Below are 18,052 nucleotides of genomic sequence, written 5' to 3'. Positions count from 1 at the left end.
TTTAGTGGGATGTTATTTTTGGATGTCAGACTATGTGGATTCCAAGGGGAAAATGGAACGGAGCCAATTCTGCGATGAAACAAGATTGCAGAAGACAACACAGCTACTCTGCACTGCCATGCAAGACATAACTGGAGCCAAAAGAGGCGAAAGTGGAGCAGTTCTCAAGGCATGGTAACATCACGGGGGACTGATATCACCAAATTCTGTGAATTTAAATGTCTACTGTGCTAGTTGTGTAGGCTCCCTATATCATGGACTAAGAGAGAAGGGAGCTATTCCAAAGTCTGATTCATCCTGGCATAGAACTAAAATAGGACAGATGATTTGCTTCCTAGAAGAGTCTCAGTTGCTTCATCAGTTATGAAAGGACTCAAGCCACTTGTTTAGACCAGCTAAAATGAGATGCCTAAAAAGTAAGATGGCCTCACCTACTTGTAGAGGCCAAGGAAGCCCACTGGTACTTGTTATTCTGACCCCTGAAGACTGTCTATAATAAACTCAGCTCTTTCAGCTTGCTTGGCTCATTGGATTTCATTTTCCCTGGCAAATGGAAGAATCTAGAGTTGATTTTGTTTCATTTGGAAGTCTGGTGGTAGACTAGAGAACAGAGAATTTGATAGCAGGCAAATACTGCTTTCATTATTTAGTAGTTGTCTTTACGAAGGCTGCACAGTAACTCTGGCTGCTGTGGCACAGCATTGCTTATGGATTTATCTCCAGTGACAGTGCTGTGTCACGGTGATGGAGGCATGAAAACTGTGCTTCCTAAATTGCTTTGATCTTGGTCTCTTTGGTGATCTCATAGCCAAGGGATGAGCCTCTTCTGGAGGAGCCATTCTGTTGTGACTGATGAAGAAAACAAGCAAATGGAGGAACAAGAGAAAAGAGGTTAAACTGGACAAAAGGCTTGGACTGAAATCTGAAAAATGCTTCCTTTATTTCTCTTTGCTTTACTCTAAACAAGTCTTTGATTTCTTTAATCTGACACTGGCTAACTTCAAACAAAATGAGTTTTCTTCTAGCTTGGTTCCCTTCTGCTTGGCATCTCTTTCCTTCCACACCTGCTGGTCCTTGGCAGAGAAGAACAGACCCTCTCATTTTGCTCCCCCTTGGATCCCAGCTCTGCCTGCATGAGTGGCAGCTGCTATCTGACCGTTTGGTCGACTGATGATTGTGCATTTGTCTAAGACTGCACAATGAGGTACGATACAAGTTAGACAATCTACAGATGCCATCCATCTGTTCCGTCACTGGCTTCTTGTAGAAATCGACTTTCTTCTGTTGCCCTCGAAAGTTTCTTTTCTGGATCTCTTCTTCCACACTGAACACAGTGAACTTTCCTTCATAGGTGGAGTTCTGCGGTGCTGGTCCTGGTCTGAGGGGCTTCTCAGGCTTTTTGATATTTCAGAGCTACTCTAGCACTCTGTTGTGGTGCATCTCAGGTCTGTCTGCTTCCTGCGAGGCTCTATATATGAGCTGTGCCCTCATATGTCCTCACTACTTCCACCCTCTTGTTTTCCAGGATCCATCTCCTAGCTAATGCTTGTCAGGTCATAACAGAAATAATGTCTGCTGTCCTTCCCAGGGGAGCTGAAGAATTAGAAAATTTTTTCCCTGTGCAACAATGAATGGTATTTCTAGCCATTATATTTGCCTTTCTCTATGTTATGAACTGTGAACCGCAAAACATCTTTTTGTCCCATCAAAGGACCATTTGGGCTTCCTGATGATTTTTTTTTTTTTCTTTTTAAACCAATTCCCTCAGGTTAGGACTTTGAGAGTCCCTAAAGGCTGCCACCAACATCAAGGAGAAATTATTTATCTCCTTCTGAAGAAAATCCTGGGTTTGGCTAGTCAACCTCTCAGATGCCCAGTCTCTCCTAGGGTGCTTCCATCTGACCTGCCATTCTCTTTTGACTCTGCCTTGGGCCTACCTTACCTGGAGGCAGTTTTGATCCTCAGCTTTCCTCCCTGACTCCCTCCCTTTCCTTCATCCCTCCTCCCAAGCCACCACACACTCTTCAGCCAAGGCATATTTGGCAGGATAGACAGGAACTATTCCAAGAATAGGATCTTTATCAGTCAAGCAGTTGCTTGTCATCTTGTCCCCTCCTGATTCACAGGTGGCTTTGAGCTTCCCCGTCTGGCAACACAGGAGGCAACTGGTAACAGAGCCTAGTTGATTCAACTCAATAAAAGAGAAGAATTTGGAATGACAGGATGAAAGATCACCTTTTTGCACTGTGGTACCCTGAAGGCAGGCTTCTTATTCTGCAAAATCTTGGAAATTGTGGTTGACATCAGCCTTGATGGAATGAAATATGGGTCCTGTCCAGCCCAAGGTTGCCTTGGTGTGCTTAATGTTTGATTAGGTGGTTCATGGTATCACTATCTGTCTCCTGTACCTGTTGAGAGTATGCCATAGACTCGCTGTGCCAGTTTATCATATGTGAGCTTAATCTTTATTGACTTGGATTTTTCTGTAGTCTAACCTTTGCAATTGGCTAGTTCAACTATGGCTGTACTTAGCTGCATGGCAAATATAGGTCTTACTGCTTGTATTCCTAGGTATATGATAGACATGGGATAATTCAGATTGAAAGGGACCTCAGAAAGTCCACTCCCCCTACTTTTAAAGCAGGGTCAGCATTGAATTCAGGCCATAAAGAACAATCGGTTTAACAGCACTGGAAGGAAGGGGCAGAAGGCTGATTTGTTGATTGTATCCAAGTCCTGTTTTGTCACGGGGGTGTTAATTGCTTTTTTGTGTAAGGGTTGCTTTTTGAACAATGCAGTAAACCAAGTCTGGTTTCCTGGCGAATGGTGTCAACAGGTTCCTCCCCCTGAAGACTCCTAAGACTCCCTTCAATCGCTCTGGATTTAATCTCTCTGCTATGCTGCGTCCCCCAACTTCTGGGTGGATGAGTGGCCATCTGTGTTGTCGATCCTTGTGAGATATGCATTAACATCTCACATATCTCTCATATATTAACATACATGCTAACTGGATACCAGTTCACACATTTCAACTGGTCAACAGATGGGATAAACAACAAAGTAGTGCTGAGCTCGCTCTGTAGCCTTTGTTTTAGGGAGGCACTAATTTGTATTTCTGAACTTTACATTGAATGTTTTGCACAAAATTTATTGGAGCATAATTGTTTTTTTTAAATTTTCTATGCCTCTGCCACATTTGGTTAAAATGGACCAATGGCTACAAAAACCCACCACTAGAAATTCAAAGAGAAGAATCAGTTTGGATATATCCATGGTGAGACCCTGAGCTTACATGCTGGTTTCAGTTTAGGAGAAAGCTTTAGGTGTAGTCCCTAACATAGGAAATTGTGAATGCTGTGATGGAGGTGACATGCAAGGCATCGCAAGATCAGTATGTTAAGGGAACAACTAGTCTTTTAGCAGGTAACTGCTGAAAAGTGCCTTAACTGTTGCCATTAAGCTGTCCTCCAGATAAAAGCACAGTCTATAGGGCCATTGAATTATGAACTGGAATAAATCACAAATCCCTGGGTAACAACCCATCCCCAATTCTCACTGGTTTTCCACCTGCTAGCTAGCATCGCCTCAATTGCACCTGGTTTAAAGCTTAGCTGGTCAACTCTGCTTGCAAGTGAGGTTCAGTCCGACACTGGCTGAAATAATTGGGGTTCGCTTGGCCAGATAAAACAGGGACACCGAACTCGCCGTGGGCAGGGATTCAGGGTTATTCCTGTGCAGCAGTTCAAAGGCATAAATCTGAAGTAACTGGTTCCCAGGCTTTGGGGGCTTAATCTTTGTCACAGTGTCCTGTAGCAGCCCAGAGCTCAGGGTGGATTTGTTATGCAGATTTTTACCTGAAATTCTTCATGGGGGCCCTCTGCTCTATGGGTACCCTCCCAAATGATATTTATGTTTCTTTTGTCCCAGCACAAAAGACAAAGACTACTCCCCAAAAGTCAGAGGATAATGGGTCAGATACTGTGAATGAGGGGTTCGTTTGGTGAACAGGCTCACGTGACGGTGAAAGATGTGTTTTGGGGCCACATCATGCAAAAGGGGAAGTGTTGTTAAGCTGCAGAGCAGGAGTTGTGCCCTCTAGAAAGATTCCTATGGGAGCAGGGCACTGATGGGAATGTCTCTTCCCTCCATCTTCTTGCCCAAGTGCGATCCAGTGCTGCGCTTCTCTCCTGCTTTCTGTCCAGATGGTGAGTGAGTGAGACTTTCTTGGTCCGTGTTTCTGGTACTCCGGCTAGCTCAGGTATTGCTTGTATGAAGGGCAGTCCCCTTTTATAGAGGAATAGAAAAATAGCTTTAAAGCATATTTGGAATGATAAGTTCTTGGTCCAAGATGGACACTAGCCATTTTTGAAGTTCCTAGGCAAGGAAGGAAAATATGAAACACTTCCCCAAGCATTTTAGCCGCTGAAGTTCCTGATTCTCCAAGGAAAGTTCCCCTCCCCCCCCCCCAACTCTGTGAAATTTGGTTTTTTTGCAATGTGGCTTCATCTGAGGTTGGAGGAGCGTGGCTACTGATCTCTCTTTCCAATACACAAAGGAGGGAAGGTGCCTCGCTCGTAACCCAAGCAGAGAAACAGTTAAGCATCTTAAGCTGTGTAAGCAAAAAAGAGAAAAAAAGTTGCCAACACATTTTTGACAAAAGACAGGAAAATGACAGGCTGTTTGGGGTATGCAAAAAATTTTTCCTTTCATACATATTGACAGCCAGAGGGGGGTTATTATTGAGAATATGGGTAAAGTTACTGCCAGTTTCTGCTGGTACTCATGTTTAAAAAGAAACTATGGAAACCAGGAGTAGGAATATTAATTAAGTTCAAATTTGGAATGCCTTTGCCAGGAGTGGCTGCATGAATTCAATGAAGCAGCCTGTTGGGTTGCAATTCACTACGTTGTTTGCAATTTAATAGAATGCTGAACTTTTCATAAATTAACATGTTGTTTCAATAATCTGATTAAAAGGTTATATGTTGATAAGATTAGCCTTAGCTGAGTTTTCTCCCCTTCTTGCTTAAAGGACCAGTGTATATTTTCTTTGATCAGTATGCAGCCATAAACTGTACCTTAGGGGCAAGACCATTGACTCATTTAGATTGTGGAAGTGCAGATGAAGTCAGTGCAGCTGTGACAGCTTACACCAGCTGAGGATATGACCCTTGTCCCCAGATTCTGGTGAGCATCTTAATTATAAAGATATTCCAAAAATATTGATTTTTGAAAAAGATTTTGATTAGCGGTGGAAGTTGATTTAATCCTATTTTTATAGAATAAGATAGCAGTGATGATACTTTATTCTCTTCTAGTTTGTCTTTTTCTTCCTTATAACTTGACTATATTACATACCATATGTTTAAAAATGTTATAAACATACGTGTACCTGTGTATAAGTATACATATATACAGAGAGAGAGAGAAGGGGAGACACACTCATAAACAGATGCAGGAAGAAACCTTTGCTTGTGGAGAATCACCTCCTAGGACATTTGAGGTATCTGCAGCGGAAGGCTGAGTAGACCCAACACTACAGCATCCAGTTTAGAAACTCAGATCCACAAAAGTATCGGGTGTTTAAATCCCATAGTTTTGAAGAGGCTTTACATGCCTGAATAACTTGAACGGATCTGTACTATAACGTGGCATACCTCCGTGCTCTGCAAGCATTAGCTGAGTCCACGAGGATGGATGTGAGTGATGGGATGTGTATTGTTGTCTCTGGTAGTAGCCAAAGAAATGGAAGCACAGACCCATAGATGGAAATGCCTTCAAACAGAGCGGACAGGTCCTTGTTCGTGTAGACAGCTACTCTCTCGGCCTGATTCCTTGTGTACCTTCTCTTCTACATGGATTTAGCCACACTTGAGTCCCACAAGTGTTCATCTGTGTCTAGCTCTCCATATAACTTGCATGTGCAGGTACGTCAGTTGGCATGACAGTTCTCGAGCAGAAATAACCAATAACCTGAATTTTACATCAAAGAAGGAAAACCACATACCTGTTTGCCTGGAAAATCAGGTACTAAGTGATAAGTTAGCGGCCGAACAGAGCCGCCAGTTCTGTTAACTGTTCCCATAAACTATTCCCAGTTTCTGACCCAACCGTGAGCTCAGTTCCCTGAACTGGCATACACGTTCAGCGCTAACATTTGTTGACCGATCTCCCTCCCCCATGGCCTTTTCTGACAGCGAAGGAGAGACTTTCGAAGTGGCAACTCTAGCTTTGCCGAAGTGTCCTGTAGCTCATCCAGGGGATCGTAGGAGAAGTGGCGGAGGGAGAGGTGGGGACAGAGTAGGAAGGCTGAAGAGGACAGGTGGAGTTATCCATGGGACGCAGATCTGTTTTTAGGAGTACAATGAAAGGCATTCCAAGTAATTCTCTCAAAACCCTTCATGTGAAAGGCAGTGCTTCAGGAAGGCTGCCAGTTCTGTATAAGAATAGAGTAGCTGGTCTGGTTTTTAACTGCCTTACATCTTTGTGATAAGAATGGTGACTGTGTTCAGAAAGCACTTATTAAGCCAAAAATAACCCCCCATTTTTCTGTGAAAAGCGAGTTATAAATATAATCACAGTCAGCAGTAGATCTCAAATCTAAATTGTATGCTTTGCTGAGACTTTTTTTTTCCCCAAACAGAGGTTAGCAGATGGTAAGGATGCACTTCCCTGAGATGGTAGAAGGGAGGCAGCCTTGTTTCAAGTAATGCTGTTTCTGGGCGATAATCCAAAATGCACAGTAGGCAGAAGTTAAAAGGAAGTGCTTGCTTTTAGGTTTTTAAACTATATCCCTTAATCCTGGGTGATGATTGACAATCATGATTTAGAGCACGAGGTGCCCCTTTCTAATCCGGCAAGTTTGATGTTATTTGCGTATCTAGTATGGCTTTATTCAACTAAAACTAAATGGGAGCCTCTGCAATTGATGCCACATTTCAGAGATGAGTCCTGGACTGGGAGTCTATTTACAGATTAGTGGATACTCAGTATCCGTAGTACTGGCCTTTTTTAACGTGCGAGTGTGTGTAATTTGAAGACTCCAAACGGCAAATTTACAATTAAAATGTTTCTTGCTGAGTAAGAATACTAGTGGGAGACTTTTTACATAATTTAATTCACCATGAAGGGAAGCAATATACAAGATTATATTAATCCTAGTTTGATAATTATAGTGAAATAAGAATACATGTTTGTATTTAATAATGATTTAAAAAGCTATCATTTATTGGCTTTGTGGTTTTTATTATAACATATGTGCTTGCTCTTAGTTTCAACAGAAATGCTTCTCCTCTTGCTGAAGTTCACAGTAAGTGAATGTAAAATGAAGAGGACAAAACAGTTAATGAGTATTTGTCCAGGGTTTGTTATTTGTAAAGGTGAGGTGACACTTCTTATCTTCTGTGATCAGCAGCTTCTAAATCAATTTTGCTTAAAGAAACGAAGTAACAGATCATGATACATTAGAAATGGCAAATAGAGGAAGCATTTGGAAAAAAGCTGGATATAACTTAAGCATGTAAAGCTTTTCAGCATCTTCTGCATTTTATAGGGTTTACTGTTGATTTACCAAATACAGACTAGCTAAGATGCACACTCTTGCTGATTGAAGCTTGGCATGTATATTTAGCATTAATCACAAGCAGCTGTGGTGGAGGGAAACCTTCTTTCTAGCCAGCCAGATTATATTAGATTAAAATGATCCATATGTAAGGTGTAGCAATACCTACTACTGGGGCAGGAGGGAAATCACATTATACTTGCAACTAGATTAACACAGGGATTGAGCTGACAAATAATTCTCTCCTGCTTTTTATTTTGTCAGGTGGGAGAAATAAAATGTTGCTACACCAGTGAACTGCCTCGACGAGGCATGCTTCTGTAATTGCTTTGGACGTACACGCTGGCTCCTCGAGTTGACGGAGGGCCCCGGCAGAGCCCGATGGCGTAGGATATACGTGTTTAAACCCCAGTTACACAACCCCGTCTGCAGGGAATGCAGCTGCCTCTAAGCTGCAATGGGCCAATTAGTGGATGATGTTGGGTGCATGGTTTTGCACCTTGGATGCTGGAGAAGCTGGCTGTCAGCTGGCTGAGGGGGGAGCCCGCTGTTGGGACAGTGCCTAGGGTAACACATCAGCTGGGGAAATAGGCTGCACTCGATTATAGTCTGGTGTACCATACATCGTGAGAGCGTGCTACCATGAATGGGGCATAAGCACGTGCTGTGTGCTTGCAAAACTCATCCATGAGGGCAAGAATATCTTCTTTTGTGGCTTGAGACTGTCAGTGGAGGACAATACGTGATGTTTTCTGTACTGTCCTAGAGAAACAATAGCTCAATAAAATATTGCATAGAGCTAAGGATTGGGGGGCAGGGGGGCTGAGCTGGATTTGCATAACGCCAGTGTTGGAATTTGGCTGCCAGCGGGGCAGGGGGAAGCAGGGGGCTATAGAATTCACTCTCTTGATCGTGAATAGCACCGGGGGCTCCGCGCTGAACTACTGGGATGGAGCCGTGGTGGGCCTGGGCATGCTTCCAGCACGCTCTGTCGCAGAGGAAATTCCTCTCTTCAGTAGTTTTGTCTGAGCAAAGAGGGCAGGGCCAGGATCCTGATTATCTGGGACTCTTGAGGAATCCAGCTATGTTGTCACCTTGTTACAGGTTTTGCTGATTGTTTTTTTTTTTTTTTTTTTTCCTTCCCCCCCCCCCCAATGGCATCAGATTTTGGGACACCATTGGACCCTCCCTGAACCAGGTCTAAGGTTGTATTCTGGCATCCATTCATTCCTATGCTAAGAGCACCTCCTTACTACTTTTCTGGTCTCGTGCATTGAATGTGAAGCTCAGAGCTGGCTCCTGCTCCCTGAAATTGAAACCCGGTGTCTCATACTCTTGCAGTGCAGTGCTGCTGCCCCGTGCTGCTCTCTTACCTTGTGAGCCAGCTGTAGCTGTCGAGAGAAGGGTCTTGGACTGTGAGAAGGACCACGGTGCTGTACTGTGGCTCGGGTCCTCTGTCCCCGCAGCATCTTGTGCTCTCCCTGGGAGAGGCATATTGCTGGCTTGCAGCTAAGCACTCAGCTTAGAATCATAGAATCACTAAGGTTGGAAAAGACCTCTAAGATCATCGAGTCCAACCGTCAACCCAGCTTTTCCTGGTCCTCTAACTCAGCCGGTGAGATGTCACATGTTGGGAGAGAAAAGTCCCGAGAGGTCTGGTCTGTTACTAGGAAATAAGGTCCAAGTGGTGAGTGCCTGTGGAGTAGGTGTTTGCCATCCACACTGAGGTGCTGGGGTAACAACAGGGTGGCCAAAGGAGCAAGGGGACTCGGTCAGAGCATACCCAGCTGCAGTTTTGGTGTTTTAGACCTTGATGCCTGCATGCAGGGTAGAACAACTAGGATGTATGATCACCTCTGGCCCTCTCCTGGCGCAAGGGGAGAGTGTGTTTGGGCCACAGTCCAGCCCTTCTGTTTTGTGCCTTGTCTCTGCTGCTGGTAACAGACGTTCTCTTCTGTTCCTTTTCTCTTCTACTGGTTGGCCAAAAGTTGACCACTTCACCCGATAGCAACATGCTTTCCTTTTTCTGCTTTTTGTTTGTGCTGTGCCCCCTCTCTCATTGTCAATCCGCTTCCTTCGTCAATCTGCTTCTCAGCTTATTTTTCATTTTCCGCCTGGCTTGGGTCACCTAAGATCTGGGGGCATAAGAAGTTTAAGTCCTACCACACTCAAAGAGCTCTGTCTGCAGACATATTATTGTACCCTTTCTAACATAAGGTCTGTATTATGTATTTGAAGAACATAGTAGGGTCTGAGGTTGTCTTTATGCTTGCAGAGCTGGTATGGTCTCCAACCAAATCCTATGGGTGATAATGCTCAACTAGCAGTTTGTTTTAGCTTTAGTATTCTATACACTAATGCATTTAATTGATGTGACAAAAATCTCTGGGTAGGAATTTTTAAAACGTGAGGCTTGCAGAGGAGAGCTCACTTGGAAGCTAATCAGTGTGTACTGCAATGTATCTGAGAAAGATTCTGGCCGTCTTCCTACCTGGTCTTGTTAAATATGACACCATGGGACCATGTTTGATGCTTCAGGCCATTTACGTGTGAAAAATGCAGGGAATACTCTGGTTTATATCAGGATTTGGATGTCTTGACATTTTTTCCAGGCAGTGGCTCCATTTTCGGTGGGATCTCAGGCTGCATCTGCAGCACATGCTGCAGTCTCGTTGTTCAGTAACGATGCTGCAGCTGGAGGCAAAGCAGGGCAGGGACTTCGAAGCGCTTTCAATAAGTCAAGAGTGGAAAGAACTGAAAGGCATTGGGGTTTGGACTCCTGATTGCACTCAGGAATCCTTGAAAATTAAATCTGTTGAGCTCAATTAAACCCTATCCTGTTTAATGAATACTCTGGGTACCTGAAACAGATGCCAGTAAACCTTAATAACATATTCCACAGTTTATGGCTTCTTATTGTCTTTCCTTGTATTTCAGAGTATGCCAGCAAGGTGTTGTATGAAGGATCAGCTGAACAACTTTGGCATAGCATCGCTATTTAGGTATGAAATCAGAAGGACCTTTCAAATGGTGCCTGTGAAACCTCTGTCCCTGCAATTACTGTCTCTTCAGTTTAAGACGTGTGTTTCTCAAGCAGAATTGGTGGGAAAGAACTTTCATATTCCTGTTTTTATTTGGGCTGGTTTTAGATACGTGTCTACCTGTAAAGCCGCATGTCCTCGTACCATAGGTGCAATGCAAGGGCATTTTCAAGAGGATGAAAATGATAACTGCAAGTGCCCAGGGCAACTTTTACAGGTTGTAATCTTACATATTCAGGAATCTGATCTCTCATAGCCTGGGACATGGCCCCTGTTTTTAAGCTTTGGTAACGTATTGAGAAAGGCAAACTCTATGATGATGAACAGCCGTTTTCTCCATATGTAGGTCATAACTTGAACAGGACTTGTCACTGGTCTAAGATTAAATGTTGTTACCATTCTTCTAGGGTAACCCTGTTTTCCACCCGTGTGAAAAACATGTGTTTCTTGTAAATTTGTAGATTTAAACAGTGGTTGTCTGGACAATTGATGTCTTTAAAAGATGTCTTGTTCTGTACATCTCAATGAGATTTAAAAATCAATCGAAGTCTGAAAACTATATGCTCTCCACAAACCTAATGAATACATGTCTCTATGCAAAACTGCAGCTTGCATTATATTTTGAATTAATTGGCAAACAGTTACATAAAGAGATCATATTAAGGTGTCTGAAGAAGGAAGCTGGGTTAAGAATGAACTTTCATCTTTAAACCTGCTTTTTCTGACTTTTTAAAAGCTTGATTTGTCGAGATGTAGTTGATCTTCTGTTTTGTGTATAGATTTTCTATCTTTGTTTTTCTTTTAAACAAAGCATGTGGGGAGGAAGCCAATATAACATCAAAGCATTAAAATAAAGAGCTTTAAGGGAAGGAAAAGAGAGATGTTAAGATTAGGTGAATGAGGGAAGGCAAAGGTGTGGAGGAGATATAATCAAGTAAATAGACATGGCAGTGAACTGCTCTAATAAGACACAAGGCTAATTAAAGAAAAGGAACAGATTTAATTATTCTCAGATATTTTACACGGCATGAGAATGAGGCTAGCTGAAATCTCAGTCCTGCTGCAACTCCAAATTCTTTTTTTTTTTTTTTTTTTTTTATCTTCCCCTATGAAGGCACTGAAAACCTCCCTGAGATCTGGCCTCATGAATCATGAGCTGTTTTCCTTCTGGTGATGCTGTTTCAAGAGGTAAGGTGTGTATTGTTTTCCTGGCCCTGCTTTCCACTTGATGTTTAGGGAACCATATTTAAAACCTGGGTTTCAAACAATTTGCAGCCTCTGCTCTATCAGAAGAGTAGAGCGCTGGGTCTTGCATTTATTCCTGAATAAGCCCTATTTTAGGACTCAAATTGTGGGCCATAGCATCAATTCCTATTAATCCAAGCCTACCTAGAAATTGAAGTGTATGTCCCTGACCCATCCCTGCTATCCTGTGGTGGAGGTAGCAGCTTGGACCTAGTCTGCATCTCTCGGGTTATAGACTGGCCTATGTGGATATTGTTCCTTGACTAATCTCAGGAAAGGATGGAGAAAAATGGAAGTGTAAGTTGTTTGGACCATGCTGAATAAAGGTGACAGAGTTACTGTTTTAAGCACGAGCTGCAAAATACTCATCAGCCAAATTCAGAGACCTCCAGCTCTCGCCGTCCGTTGATGAAGGAACCTAGGCATGCACCACAAAGCTGTAGGGTCTCTTGGGACCAAGCGCCTGGATGTTAGGCTTTGCAGCCCCTAATTCATCAGTGCCGAAGTGCTTCACTGGGTCAAACGCATGAGTCTAAAAACCTATGAGTGCTTGATCTGCCTCACCTGAAAAAGCAGCAATCTGTAAAGATCATATTCTGAAAATCAAGCACGTTCACGCTCAAGGCTGGGGGGTGTGTGTGCTTGCCACACAGAGGCACAGGGACTGGAGCTGCCTCTGCAGAAGTTAAAGGCAAACCTTCTGTTGCCTTCCAGATCATTGTTGACCTGTTCTGTTATCGTCAAAAAAGAAAGAACTCTATGACAGGTTCGGCTTTCAGACAAGATGCCTTTTCCCCCCCACACCCCTCCTCTTTCCATTCCCCTCGTCCTCCAAAGAAAACTTGTGTCCACTCGCCTCTTCGCCGCCTTGGCACTGTATTAGAATACTTGCAGCAAAAGGAAAGAAAGGAAAAATCCTGAAAGCCATGCTTTTCCCTGGTTGGCACCATCGCTTCAGCTTTCATCAGCGGGAGCAGCGTGCCAATCTCACGCCAGCACACACAGATGTGACTCTAGAGCTTTGAGTGCCCAGTGAAAGAGGCATTACTCCCTGAACTACGCTCTGAAAGCGGCCAAATGCACCAGCCGTAGGATTTTCCATTGAGACAGACGGTTTCTCAGAGCTTTGCTTCAAGGTGCCTGGATTTTGGTTTTCTTTCTTTATTTATTTTCCCTTCCTTTGTGTGCTGACATTATTCCAACGTTCAGCATATGACTTCTGTTTCATAAGAATGTTATCAGAGCAGGGTAAGTGCATGGGAAGGCTGTTTGGTGCTCTCTGAAAACCACTATATACATAATGCAGGAGCATATATATAGATGGGGTGAAATGTATTCCACATGCATTGGGAGCTCACGTGTATTGAAAATTTGCGCAACAGATAAACTGTATTTTAATTTCCTCAAAACCAGCCAGTTTTCGTGCTATTTGGAATATATAAAGCAGTAAAATACATACATTTCAGTACGCTCCGCTGAATCAGAAAAAGGAGGTGCTTAGTTGGCAAAACCACTTAATCCAGACATCTACAAGGGAAATCACGTAAGTCCAAGGATGCTTAGTGGCAATGAGTGCCACTTAATAGGGATTGTAGTTCTGCTTAACTGGGACACCTCCAGATGATTTAGTAGGCTTAGTGGAATGGGGTGAACAATTTGCAGGCTGTATTCTTCCGAACACATCCCTTTCTCCGATGTGCAAAAAAATCACCGAATGGCCTGCAATATTTAGGATGATTTGCTCCTCAGAATTTTGCAAAGGCTTCCCTGTGACGACTACTTGAGTGGCCTGCGTGTCGATACAGTAAGAAATCACTGCTTGCTCATGAGCCTGAGCTGACAGTTGGCCACAGTGGATTAGCCAATTTTTTGTAAGACTAGCAGGATCTACTGTGATCATCTGTCCTGACGTCTGGCCTGTATTAGCCAGAGAATTTCATCCTGAAATCTCTCCACCAGGCCCATCAATTTTAGGTTGAAATTCAGTTCAGCTTTTGTTGGGGTAGGAGACACAAAACTGACTTCCTTCTTCAGTGATGCCTTCCTGGTCTTCATGCAATAAACATTAAATTGGAGATGAAATCCCTTCAGACCTGGGAGCTCATACTGGGGTGAGAGAAGAAACAGTTCTTAAGTGGCGAACCATATTGAGAAGCAATGATGTAGCTGATCCATGGTCTTCAAGACAGGATCAATTTTGTTTTAAACATTCTGGAGAGTTTTCCGTCTTAACCTGGCTTTAAAAGCTGCATAGGCCATGATATCCTTTGGCATTATTTTATTATTTCACTGGCTTTCACCAACATTGCTGCATTGCTTAAGGGGTCCAATGGCATTGGATGTCCTGCTCCGCAAAGCAAAAGGTAAATATATGGTAAGAAACTATTGCCTGAATAACTTAGACTGACCAGACAATCAAAAGCAAATGGTATTATCCCCATTCTACATATGGAAAGCTGCACCTTGGAGAGATTAAACAAGTTCTTCAAAACTCAGAAGCAGGATCGGGACTTGAAGTTTTGTGACTTTGCAGCCTAGTCCTGTCTTAACTGCAAGACTAGCTTCCTCCTGAGATAAGGAATGCTCAAGGTAAGATTAGATTCAGAGACTGGAAAGCAAGTTGAATGCTGAGCCATATGACAAGATGTTCTTGTGAATTTTTAATCGTTGGCTGTGTGGACTTGTGTGTAAGGCAATAACCTGAGGAAGTCTGTCCTACATTTTGGGAACTGTTGTAGTTTTGCAGCTCTTGGAATGAGTCTCAAGTGAAAAATCTGTTCTGTTGCACATTCCCTGTCATGTTCCCTCTAGATAAAGCTTTAAACCTGTCAACTTATGGCTGTTATTCCAGGAGTTTATCCTTGGAAGCAACTGACAATATCCCTAATATTTGGCTAGAAAGAAATCTCTTCTGGGAAAAGCTAAGATGGTGCAAGCTGATCACAAATTGATAGTTGTCTGTTTCCTTGTTACACAAATTCAATGCTCTGTGATTTTTCTACTGGAAAAACAAAATCAACATCTAGCTAGTCCCTTACAAAACAACTTTGAATCTTTTAGCAGCTTGAAAATAAAAGTTTCTTTTCTCTTTTACCTGGTTCATACCTATTGGTTTCTTCTTATAACTACCAGTGTGAGTTTAATTCCAGGAAACTAAACCTATGTTAACTTGTTTTAAAAAATACATAAAAATGGATTTGTACTGCTGTGGTTCCCTACTCCAAGGAACCTCCCTGGAGGGTAGGCTGGGATATCGATTCTGTGGAACGTAGGACTTTTAGGGAGATTCTGGAGATTGGATTCAGCAGAATTGATGAACATACCTTAATTTTAAGTATACAAATGGCTTCGGCTCTAGTGGCAATATTCACGTACCCTTAGTTAACTGTGCTTCCATTGCAAAGGTGCTCATAAATTTCTAAGTTTCTGCTTTGCTGTCACCAACCATGTGAACACTTGCAGCCCCTCTCAGTGCAAAGTCGAACAGTGGAGGTAACATCCCCAGCTGAGGAGCATCCTGAGAAGCTGTTCCTTCAGCCGAGCTTCTACTGCACCACCTATGGAAGGAGTTCGCAGCCTCTTCCCTCACAGCTCCCCAAAAGGGCTGGGTCTTCTCTTACCCTACACTTCCTGAAGGTCTTCAAGCATCAAACTATAGGTGCATTGAGGGTTAACTGTGCAGATGGTTGCTGAGTTAAGGATCAGGCTCAGACACAGCTTAACTAACTGTGTAGACACACTGTGTGTCACTGGGAAGCTTTTGAAAATCTCACCTTAAAGGTCCAACACAACTGCCATTGAACTCCAAGTACTGACTCCAATGGAAACTGGGCTGGACCCTTAGCAAGGAATTCTACGCATGTCCAATAGATTTTACAGTGTTTGTTTGAAAATCGCTTTTAAACAGGCATAATGTGTTGAAACACCATGTCTGTGTGTTTGAAATAATTAAGTGGGAGCAACTGGAGAGCCTTCCTTTCTCCTAAGGAAAGGCAGGACAGGGGAGAAAAGCTTCAGTTAAAATTAATTCATGTTTTTCCTATGAACTTGGTCTAGATCCACATAGTATAATATTTCCTCCCGTTCTTTTGTGCCTCTCATATTTGAAATGTTTCTTAAAGTCTGCCAGTGTGAGGTGAAGTCCATATTTCTAGAGACGGATTTTTACTTTGGTGTGTCTTAAGGGCTCTGCTGCTGAAATAGAAGGAAAAGTCAAATTCTGTGCATTGCAGTTGGTAAATTCCTGCTCCATAATCAGCTTCACAACCGGCACATACTAACTGGATGTCTGATGGTTTCTGTGATTTTACTTTGCCCCTTGGGAAAAGTCAGGAGGTGGGCCTGGCTATCGGATCGTTTAAAATTGTGTCCAGTTGTGAAATCTGGGGGAGAAATAACTTTGAAAATTTAAGAGCTGGTATGTTGGAAGTCGGCCACAAACTCATTTGAATTTATTTGACAGTGGTACGAGTCTTGAGATGGGTTATATGAGTATCCTATAAAGCGTAATTCATTGCTTGTATTTGACCCTTACCTACCTGTAACATCAGACAGCGGGTCCGTATCTAGCAGTACCTTCTGCGCACGCTTATTTGTCCATTCCTTTTCAAGTTTGTAATTTGCTCATTCCGAGCCGGTAAGTGTTTGCTTGTATGTATCTGCAGGTATCAGGTGTAAAGTCACTCAGAGCTTAGAAATGATTAAACAGCTGTTATTAGTAAGTGGGACAGCGCGTGTTCCTACACTGTATGACAGCTGTGCATTGCTCTATGTCCCCCTTTCTTATTTAGAACAGGGCTGCACCTATGCATCCATGTAATACCCAAATGCAATAGCACCGCTGGTAAGGAACTGCAAAAGAACCTTTTTGCTTATGAATTTATGTTAAAAAAGGAACAGAATTTTCCATTGAATGTATCAAGCTATTAACTATGTTGATGTAACCCCCTCTTTTGGAATTATATGAATGGTTTTATCTACCACACATTGATTAAGATCTAAGAGAGACAGCAACTATCCAAGGTTTGACCAGAATAATAAATCAATAATGATTAATAGCACAGAATGATTTTCATGTGCAAATTGTCTATTTGGCAGGGAGGAAACCTGAATTGGATGTCGATTCACCAGCAGGACGTGGAGACCCCTCATGGGACTGTGGCCACTGCATTAGTACTGCCTGACGAAACAGAGGGAAGGAATCTCATAGCCTTACGCTTTCCTCTATTTCCATCCTTTTCATGACTGGACCAGTCCAAGCAAAGTTGGTCAGCACCTATGGTGGTAACATAGTCCAGCTGACAACAATAGCAAAATTCCTATGGACTTAGAAGGGCAGAAATATTCTGCATCCGATGGACTACTGGTATGATCCCGATGGTAAATGTAGTGCAAGGGAGGGAGGTGTACATGGGTGGCTTGAGTCTCTCTGAAAACTGCAGATTTTCTTACCCCTCAGTGGAATTAGCCCTGATTTCCACAATTAAGTGACAGACATGCATATGCACGTGTAAGACTACATACATGTGTTTCAGTCCATATGCAATATCAGTGAAAACGTGTCTTTGTATAACTTCTAGTCCACATCATATAAAGTAATGTGCAATTGGCATTTGGTTTGATAATGAAAACAATGTTTTATGCCATGACGATCCCAGTTCCATACTTGACTGCATGGTCATTTCACCAATCTTTCACAAGCAGGAGATCTTTTTAATAAAAATGTCCCTTTTCGCACCTTTTTGCTGTTGCTTTAATATGCTGATGAGACAAACTGAGCAGTCGAAACATGTGAACTTTAAATTACTTATAAATCCATGTGTTTGAAAGTCAACTGCTTTATAAGCCGTGCCGACGAAAGGTCTCCCAGTTAGTCCAGAGAAGTTTTTTTTTGCTGTCATTTCTGTCCTGTTAATTTGAGCAGAAACTGTAATTAGATGTAAGTGGTCTTGTTCCCACAGAAATGAATGGCAGCATCTGGAGAGAGACAACCGTTCCAAATGCTTTTGGCTACCGGCTCTCTACAAGTTAGCGGTATGGAGCAAGGGCCTGAATCCAGACTTCTGTCGGCCTAATTTTATATCTGTGGAAGCACAACACTAAATCCAATATTCAAATGCCGTGCTGTGATGGGTGTAGGACAGAGTACATTCCAGACTTTTATGTTGCCCGCTCCTCTTGGGAGGCCAATCCTTACCCTATCTCC

The 18,052-nt window shown here is 42.8% G+C and overlaps 1 long non-coding RNA gene across 1 annotated transcript; it reads left to right on the top strand.

Moving 5' to 3' along the window:
* Positions 1–1,402: 1,402 nt before the first annotated feature.
* Positions 1,403–17,122, top strand: LOC142082621 (uncharacterized). The gene is made up of 5 exons (XR_012673761.1): positions 1,403–4,613; positions 5,738–5,927; positions 10,499–10,563; positions 11,717–11,795; positions 16,945–17,122. It is a non-coding gene; the product is annotated as an uncharacterized LOC142082621 (long non-coding RNA).
* The last annotated feature ends 930 nt before the right edge of the window (positions 17,123–18,052 follow it).

Source organism: Calonectris borealis, chromosome 5 (assembly GCF_964195595.1).
Source record: "Calonectris borealis chromosome 5, bCalBor7.hap1.2, whole genome shotgun sequence".
NCBI classification, from domain to species: domain Eukaryota; kingdom Metazoa; phylum Chordata; class Aves; order Procellariiformes; family Procellariidae; genus Calonectris; species Calonectris borealis.
The sequence above is the reverse complement of the archived record's forward strand: the minus strand, read 5'-3'. Positions and strand labels throughout refer to the sequence as shown.